General features: G+C 39.5%; 1 long non-coding RNA gene across 1 annotated transcript in view; it reads right to left on the reverse strand.

Annotated features, from left to right (window-relative positions):
• The window catches only part of LOC118764751, a 16,029-nt gene extending 6,449 nt beyond the window's left edge, over nt 1-9,580 (reverse strand). Inside the window, exon 1 of the long non-coding RNA XR_005000548.1 lies at nt 9,567-9,580. This is a non-coding gene — a long non-coding RNA (uncharacterized LOC118764751). The remainder of the gene's footprint in view (nt 1-9,566) is intronic.
• Nucleotides 9,581-10,287: the final 707 nt, after the last annotated feature.

A 10,287-nucleotide genomic window follows, 5' to 3' on the forward strand; every position in this document is an offset into this window, starting at 1 on the left:
AATTCCCACTTGAATAACCAAATTGCAACATTGGTAGACTCAACAGGCGTATCGATTGAGGACCCTTATCAACAGAGTCAATTATTTGCCGAGGCTTTTTCAACTATTTTCAAACAAGATGATGGTCGTGAACCCCTTCCATGTGATAGATTGGTACCTCCAATGCTTCGATTGGTCATCACATGGGACAAAGTCGAATGCGTTATTCAAGGCCTCGATGTCAACAAGGGTCACGGCCCTGATGGCATACACCCATGGGTTATCAAAGCATTGGCTCCGGTCATCTGTGAGCCCTTAACATCGTCTATTCAATATGTCATTGGCGACAGGTGTTATACTTGCGGACTGGAGAACAGCAATAATCTGCCCAATTTTCAAGAAAGGGAGCCGCGAAGACCCACTTAACTACCGACCGGTTTCCCTTACATCAATAATCAGCAAGATGTTCGAAACCATCCTTAAGAAAAGTATGATGCTCCACCTCCAAAACACAGCCTCTATCTCTGATTCCCAACATGGCTTCGTGCCGAAGAGATCATGCTTGACCAACTTACTGGTAATGGAAGAATTGGGGACATGCATCCTCGATGATAGTGATGCTGTTGACATCGTTTTATTAGACTTTGCCAAAGCTTTTGACTCGGTAAACCACCGCCTATTACTTGTCAAGCTTCAAGCATATAGTTTCCATCTGGATATTGTATGATGGGTTGGTGCCTTCTTCTCAGATCGCTCCTTCCAAGTCCAAGTTAATGGTTTGCGGTCCAACGTCTCCAGTGCGAGCAGTGGCATGCCTCAAGGTTCAGTGCTTGGGCCCTTATTGTTCTTAGTCTTCATAAATGACTTGCTCGACGACCTCACGCAACACACCCTTCTATTTGCCGATGATGTCAAACTGGTCGCTCCTCGCAGTGATATAGATGATCTTCGATGATGCCTCCACCCAGTTTGGAGATGGTCTAACGAATGGGACCTGTGCCTGAATGTGTTAAAGTGCTGTCATCTCCCTGTTGGCCCTCCTCCTGCAACTCAACTTGATTTCGAGCTGGGTCGTCTGCTGCTGGAGAGGACCGATCAGGTAAAGGACCTGGGTATCTTGGTGGATTCCTCCTTTTCGCCTTCGGCCCAGTGCGTCCATGCTGCCAACAAAGCACACGGAGTTCTGTTCTTGATTCGACGGTCATTCGGAATGTTCACAGCAGCCATATTCCTACCGCTCTATGTCACGCTGGTGAGACCCATATTGGAGTACGGGATTCAAGCCTCTTCTCCTTATCTCCTCAAAGACATACAGCATCTCGAAAGAGTCCAGAAGTTGGCTACCCGCATGGTTCATGGTCTCAATCACATGTCTTATGAGGAAAGGCTGAAGACGCTCAACCTTTATTCTCTAGAAAAACGACGACGCCGTGGTGATCTCATTCTTGCTCACAACATCATAAGCAGAAAGTGTAACCTCTCGAAAGAGCTGTTCTTCACTCCTGCTCCAGAGCGTCGACTGCAGGGGTCATTCCGAAAAGCTCTATCTGCGACGATTTCATCTCAATTGAAGGAGAGGGGCTTTCTCCATCCGGGTTGCGGATCTGTGGAATAAGGTGCCGGACGAGATGGTGAAGATGCCGACGACCGCTCGGTTCAAAGTCTTCCTTGACCACAAGTGGCCTGAACTCTTTACATGAACACCACCCTGTACATAACTCCATGTCCCCCTACATGGCCTTGCTCTTTGCTTTTTGAGCCAAAAAATTAACTGACTAACTAACTACTTTGAGGCATTGATCCTTCTCCATACACAACACAAATCTTACGAGCATCCACAACACTTCGATTAAATGCAAAAAGTAAATGGTGTTGAAAATGTTCAGGTTTGTCTTCTTGACATTCCATTTTAATGATCTAAAAATATGCAAAAATCACTAAAATTTAATAATCAAAACACACTTCCTTGTAGAGCAAAAAATTCTCTTTTAAATATCATAAAACATTTTGCCAACACATTTTATTTCTGCGTGCATTTCCAAATTTGAGAAAATCACTCATGAATTATTCCTCAACTCAAAACATATTTGTAAATGATGTTATGGTTTTGTAAACAGCAATTTAGTGCAACAAACTGATAAGAATTGAATGCTGACTCTCTTGTTTATGAAGCAAACATGTCCGTATATTCCTGCCAAGAGACTTGCAGCTTTCTTCTACCAAATTCAGAAAGACGTCGAGCATGTTTAGAAAAGAAGCAATGTAAGGACCTCTCTGAGGGAGATTTTGTTGATTTTAAGGTCTCTAACTGATGTCAGCTAATGTGTTGTGTTAAGATATTGTTTTAATTTAGAATATATGTATGTATGGTTATATATATATATATTTATGTCATCATCATCATCATCACCATCATCATTGAACATTCACTTTCCATACTGGAATAGGATAGTCAGTGCCAGCATGGAAAGTGGATACTAAATGATTGATGATGATGATGATGATGATGATGATGATGATATATCATCATCATCATCATTTAACGTCTGTTGTCCATGCTGGAATTGACCATGGCTGGCATGCTGGAAGGCTGTACCAGACTCCAGTCTGATTTGGCATGGTTTCTATGGCTGGACACCCTTCCTTACACTCATTCCACTCCAAGAGTGTAATGAGTGCTTTATGTGCCACCAGCACATGCGTCATTTGCGTGACACCAGTAATTAGTCATGACTGTGATTTCACTTGGCTTGATGGGTCTTCCTCTCAAGCACGACATAAGGCCAAAGGTTTTGGTCATTTGTCATTGCCTCCATGAGGCCCAACACTCGTTTCTGTGAGGCCCAATGTCAAAAAGGTGCTCTTTACGTGCCACTGGCACATGTGCCAGTTACCTGACACTGGCATTGGCCACGACTACGATTTCACTTGTCTTGATGGGTCTTCTCAAGCACGGTACATTGCCAAAGACCTTGGTCACCAGTCATTGCCTCTGTGAGGCTCAAAGTTCGAAGATCATGCTTGACTACCTCATCCCATGTCTTCCTGGGTCTATCTCTACCACAGGTTCCCTCCACAGTTAGAGATTGGCACTTCTTTACACAGCTGTCCTCGTCCATATGCATCACCTGATTATACTAGTGCAGTTGTCTCTCTTGCACACCACACCTGATTCTGCTTATGCCAATCTTTTCTCTCAAGATGCTTACACTGACATTGCACATCCAGTGAAGCATGCTAGCTTCACTTCTATCAAGCCTACACAAGTCTTTAGCAGTCACAGCCCATGTTTCACTGCTGTTTAGCATAGCTGTTTACACACAGGCATCATACAGTCTGCCTTTCACTCTGAGGGAGAAGCCTTTTGTTACCAACAAAGGTAAGATCTCTCTGAACTTTGCTCAGCTTATTCTTATTCTTACAGTTATGCTCTCAGAGCATCCACCTCTGCTACTAACTTGGTCACCTAGGTAATGGAAGCTATCACCTACCTCTAGCTTACCCACCTGGCAGTTGATGGGGTTTATTTTCTGTACATCTTCAGTGTTTATTGCCTCTGTGCATCTGCCACACACAAAAACTATTTTCCCAGTTAACCTTCCTCTAATATTGCTGCACCTCTTGTGTGTGCATAGCTTGCATCAGGTATATCTTATGGAGTTTCTACCAATGCCTGTCCTACAAATTGAGAAGGGCAATCTACCTTAAGGTATTTGTGATTTTTCTGCTCTCCTACTTACTAAGACTTTGGTTTTTGCTAGATTAGCTCTAAAGTCCTTTGATTCAAGACTTTGCCTCCATGCCTGAAATTTCTTCTCTATTTCAGGTAGTGATTTGGCCATGAGGACAAGGCCATCAGCATAGAGGAGCTCCCAGGGACAACCTGTCTTGAATTTGTCTATTATTGCCTGGAGGACAATGATGGACAAGAGGGGGGTGCTACAGGACACTGTTACTTGTCTCAGGGTTAAACACATTACTTAGCTGGACAATTTCTTGTGTTGGAGTGACAGAAATGTCTTTCATTTGTTTAACAACCTAATGTCTGTCTGTCTGTCTGTATGTATGTATGTATGTATGTATGTATGTATGTATGTATGTATGTATGTATGTATGTATGTATGTATGTATGTATGTATGTATGCATGTATGCATGTATGTATGTATGTCTCTATGTATGTATGTATGTATGTATGTATGTATGTATGTATGCATGTATGCATGTATGTATGTATGTATGTATGTATGTATGTGTGTATGTATGTATGTAGTATGTATGTATGTATGTATGTAGTATGTATGTATGCATGTATGCATGTATGATGTATGTATGTATGTATGTTGTATGTATGTATGTATGTATGTATGTATGCATGTATGTATGTGTGTATGTATGTATGTATGTGTGTATGTATGTATGTATGTATGTATGTATGTATGCATGTATGCATGTATGTATGTATGTATGTATGTATGTATGTATGTATGTATGTATGCATGTATGCATGTATGTATGTATGTCTCTATGTATGTATGTATGTATGTATGTATGTATGTATGTATGCATGTATGTATGTCTCTATGTATGTATGTATGTATGTATGTATGTATGTATGTATGCATGTATGTATGCATGTATGTATGTTTGTATGTATATATGTATGTATGTATGCATGTATGTATGTGTGTATGTATGTATGTATGTATGCATGTATGTATGTATGTATGTATGTGTGTATGTATGTGTGTATGTGTGTGTGTTTTTGAGTAAGTGTTTATATTAATGCTAATAACTGGTGTTGGCTGGCAACTTTCAGTGAAAGGAATTATTCAATCCTGGAATTGTTTGGTCCTCTCTTTTATAGACCTCAGAGGGGTGAAATCTGGAGTTGGCTCTGGTTGGAACTGAACTCAGAATGTAAAGAGGCAGAATGATAATGCTAATGAATGCTAATGAATGCTAATAATAAAGGCTAATTATAAAAGATTGCCATTAGTGAATAATGAATAGTTTAAGACATTCTAGAAATATAATTTAAAGAAAGAAGAGAAAATATTCTTTAAAAGAATTAGAAAGAAATTTAGAAAAGAGAAAAAAAAATTAGAATTTTGGAGGTGAAAATGTTCTGAGTTCAAAAGGAAGGTCACACATTTCTTTGAAGGAAAAAATATAACAACAGAAGTTTAATTTGTAAGTAATTACTGATCAAACTATATTTAATTAGTAATTAGCTATGGGAAGCACTTAACTTAATTGGAAGGGATGTAATCTTCATTATTAAGAGTTTATTTTATTTTATTTTAGCATTTATTTGTTTCTGTTTAGTGATTTGTTAAAGAGCCCAGAGTAATGAATAATGAATTACATTTGTTGCTGTCTAAGCCAGAGGCTCGAGTCCTGCTACAGGACACTGTTACTTGTCTCAGGGTTAAACACATTACTTAGCTGGACAACTTATTGTGTTGGAGTGACACACAAATGCCTTTCATTTGTTTAACGACTTTAATTACTGACAATAGGAAGTAATTGCATCTAATCTGTGGTTCCTGCAAATTATTGACAAAGTTGACTTTGCCTTTCATTTTTCTGGGATTGTTAGTGAAAGTACCAGTAATATATTTGGGTAATTCAATTTGTTTCACATTTGCCCCACAAATTTATAATTCTGTACAATATAAGAAGTAATTGTCATTAATATTGTAATTGTTATCTAAATGTAATGATTACAAAATCTGGTATAGCACCGGTCAAGACAGACAAGAATTGTAATACTCAGTTTCACATCTCTAGGTTATGAGTTCAAATCTCACTAAGGTCAACTTTGCTTTTTATCCTTCGTGAATTGGTCAAATAAATAATAAATAACAAGAACTAACGATGATCCAATCAATTATGTTCTCTTGCAAAATGCCTGGCCTTTCATCTGTGCCCCCCCCCACTTCTTTTTATATAAATATTATTGAAAATGTTGCTACTGTTGTTAATATCCTGCTAGAAATCGTTGTTGTTGTTGTTAATTGTCAAAACCTGGCATCAAGAATGTCTCACTTGTTCACAGAAGTAATGTGGCTGGCGGACAAGAATGGTGGGCATGAGTGATGCTGTTCCCAAGAAGAGTCTGGGCCGTGACAAAGATAAACCAAATAACCTATTCTGGAGGACTTTTGCATCAACGATTGTTGATAATTTCCAGAAATTCTTAGCCAACCATGCTACCAGGGATCAGCATGGGATAAAGGTGGTGGGCATGGAATGGCTGTCAGCCAGGTCTATTTAAGATGTGTGCAGAAGGCTGAAAGTGTTCTGAATTTATAACACATGGGACAATTGTTGTCACATGTAGGATGGCTTCAACTATCATGAGGAAGATGATGGAGGCAATCCTCATGTGGCACTCGAGTTGAGAATCAAATCTATCATCTCATAACAACAGCTGTTCCACCGTTGAGCAAAAGATTAATGGAGAGCAGACTGAAGAATGTCTGTGTTTTGCATACATTCTTGAACCAGCCTGGTTGATAGTCTTTCCATGTCAAGAGGAAATACCTTTAGACCCAGGATGACAAATAGATGAGCAATGCTCTATCCTCTAACAGTGCCACACTTTCATCAAACAATGACAGAAAAATGTTAACTGATGAAATGAAGGGAAAAAAAGAAAAAAATCACAAAAAAAGGACACAAAACAAAAGAAATCAGGTGAAGAGGAACAATTTCTTCTGAATAACAATGAAATCCTTCTCCAGGAAAATAATGAAGGACATAAAAAGAACAAAGATGAACTATGATTCACCTTTTTTGCAAATAGCTAATAGAGAAACTTATGCATCTTTAGTGCTCCAGACTCTCTCAAAATATCAGATTGACACAAAAACTATTAGGTTCAGAAAATAAACAGCATGCAAAAGATAGATTACAAGAAAAATTAAAATTAAGACATTATACAGAAGTTAAAAGAGAATGCTCTTAAGAAGTTGGTGTTTTTCAACACCAGGTGTTTCAATAAATGCTTAATGGTGCATTTGGTTACACTTAAATACAATATGAAGAACGGTTAAGTAAACAGGGTTGTGGAATATATAACCAGAATACCTTTCCAGAATATCTTTCATGCTTCATTTCTTTTAATTATATCTTGTTTTAATTATTGAGTTTTATCATACGTTTTGTGTTTATTTCCATGTAAATATGTGTGTATGCATAAGTATATGCATATGTGTAAATGTGTGTGTGTGCATATAGGAATATGAACGCACATATCTTTATATCGTTGCTATTAAGCAAAAGTGTCATAAGTACAAAACATTGCTTTTTCAGAAAACGAAAAAATAGTTTCGCCATTCCATTTCCTTTTACGTTATCAACAGTTTCAGCTTAACGATAATACTTTGTTGGGTGCATAAAATCGTAACTCCATGAATGTATGATATTTTCAGGCAAAAATATCTTTGCAAAACTGTTCAAAGGAATGCTAACTGGGAAGATAGTTTTTGTATGCGGCAGATGCTCAGGAGCAATAAACACTGAAAATGCGCAGAGAACAACTTCCGCCACATTCCAGGGAGGAAAACTAGAAGTAGTTGATAGCTTCCATTACCAAGGTGACCAAGTCAGTAGCGGGGAAGGGTGCGCTGAAAGTGTAGCTGCTAGAATAAGAATAGCTTGGGCAAAAATCAAAGAGCTCTTACCTCTGCTGGCGACAAAGGGCCTCTCGCTCAGAGTAAAAGGTAGACTGTATGACGCTTGTGTACAAACAGCCATGCTACATGGCAGTGACATATGGGCTGTGACTGCTGAGGACATGCATAAGCTCACAAGGAATGAAGCCAGTATGCTCCGATGGATATGTAATGTCAATGTGCATACTCGACAGCGTGTAGGTACCTTGAGAGAAATGTTGGACCGAAGAAGCATCAGATGTGGTGTGCAAAAGAGATGACTGTGCTGGTATGGTCATGTGGTGAGAATGGATGAGGATAACTGTGTGAAAAAGCATCACACCCTAGCGGTTGAGGGAAACTGTAGAAGAGGTAGACTCAGGAAGGCCTGGGATGAGGTAGTGATGCACGACCTTCGAACTTTAGGCCTCACCAAGGAAATGACTAGTAACCAAGACTTTTGGAAATATGCCGTGCGTGAGAAGACCCAGTAAGCCAAGTGAGACCATAATCTCGTGGCCTATGCCAAGGGTGTAACAAGCCCACTTATGTGTACCTTTTCCTTCTTTGGACACTAAACTCTGCTTGCGAAGACCTGTTTAGGCAAGTGAAATTAAAATCAAATTTGATGACTGATATCCATGCTAGCTGGGTGCAAAGAGCACCATACGAGCGTGATCGTTGACAGAGCGGCTAACCAGCTTCCATGCCGGTGGCACATAAAAGGCACCATTCGAGCATGATCATTACCAGCGTTGCCTTACTGGCACTCGAGCCCCGTGCTAGTAGGATATTAAGAGCACCATCCGAGCGTGATCGTTGCCAGAGTGGCTATCTGGCTTCTGTGCCAGTGGCATGTAAAAGACACCATTCGAGCGTGATTGTTATCAGTATCGCCTTATTGGCACCTCTGCTGGTGGCATGTGTAAAAGATTCGAGCGTGGTCATTACCAGTACCGCCTGACTGGCACGTAAAAGCACCCACTACACTCACGGAGTGGTTGGCGTTAGGAAGGGCATCCAGCTGTAGAAACTCTGCCAGATCAGGATTGAAGCCTGGTGCAGCCATCTGGTTTGCCAGTCCTCAGTCATTGGTCCATCCCATGCTAGCATGGAAAGCGGACGATGATGATGTTGCACGTGGATCTTATTACACTCTTCAAAAATGCTAAACCAGTGTACTACACTTTGACAATTTTCATCTGAAACAGCTGGAGATACGATAGTTTGGCCAAAAGAACCAGCTATTGCAAGAAAAATTAAATATTGAAAAAAAAATGCATTTGGCCAAATTTGGACATACAATAGTTTAACATAATAGCAATATATGTATATGTGTGTGTGTGTTGGTGTGTATATCAATATAATTCTTAATATATGTTCCATGTTGATCCATTAAGAGCCAATCTGGTTATGCGTAGCTGATTTTTGTTTGGCAAAAGGGAAATAGGATTTAGAAATAAATTCTATATTTTACACTGCTTGTTGTTTTCTTAACGAAGTTTATTTTTTATGAAATAGTTTTAGGTCCTACTTGATGTTCTTTTTTTCTTTTCTCAATTTGCTGAGAGAGTTTTTGTTTTTTAGTTGTTGTTTTTTTTGGGGGGGGGGGTCTGTTACACATTGGTATCCGTCTATCTCACAGAATCAAGTGCTTGTGGGAATAGGTGTGTTTATATGGGGCATGCTTTCAACAGATCCTAATCAACTTTTCACACAGTAACTTCATTCCCTCATTAACATTGAGATTGCCAATTTGCTTCAAGGATTTCAGTTTCAATTTCATTCCACTTGGCCTTCCTGAAATTCAAGTTCATGTAGAGGGAGTCACATTTGATGCTATTTGTGACTGTTGCCCTCTTTGAACCCTTTGAACCAGGTAATTGTATAATGTTGTGGTTGGAAATAGCTGTGGGAATGATCTGAACATTGTGAGTGAAGTCTGTATTGTGAGTGAAGTCTGTATTGTGAGTGAAGTCTGTAAAGACTCGGTTGAGTATGTTTTACCCCTCTAGTTTGACGGATAATGATTTGTTGTATGAAGAAGTCTTTTAGAGTATCAAAAAAGACATTCATATCTCTCCCGTTCAGTTGTATAATTTCAGGTTGGACATAAACCCTCAGGCCAGCTGAGATTAGGAAAACTAAAATCCTCTCCTAAAACTTCATTGGTCAGTTGGCTGGCCTCATTTGTGGCTTGGCTTATGAACAACAAAGCATCTTTGATCTCCATGGCTGCATCAGGAAGACAGTGGGTAATACTGAGGATAAAATTGAGGTTGATCGTGTGCATTATTAGTGTTGGAGTCAGAGAGGGTGAAAATTTGTTGCCGGGTCTTCTTGGATGAAAATTGCTATTTCTCCTTGTTTCCATATTCTTTGGTCAGTTCTGAGTGGTACATAACCTCCCATATGTACTTCCACATCCAATATGTCTGGGGTCAGGCGCGTTTCGCTTAGTGCTACACATATTGTCTTTTCTCGCTGTGCAAGGTCTCTCTTGCTGTGCGAGATCTCTAAGATATGATACTTATGTTCAATTTGAAATATTTTGTACATTTGGCATTATTATAAAGTTGAGTTTGTGAGTTAATGAGAGAAATGGTGTGTGGTTGGGCATTGGGGTAATAGCTGTAGTTGATAGCCACA

The sequence above is a fragment of the Octopus sinensis genome, linkage group LG9 (genome assembly GCF_006345805.1).
Source record: "Octopus sinensis linkage group LG9, ASM634580v1, whole genome shotgun sequence".
NCBI classification, from domain to species: domain Eukaryota; kingdom Metazoa; phylum Mollusca; class Cephalopoda; order Octopoda; family Octopodidae; genus Octopus; species Octopus sinensis.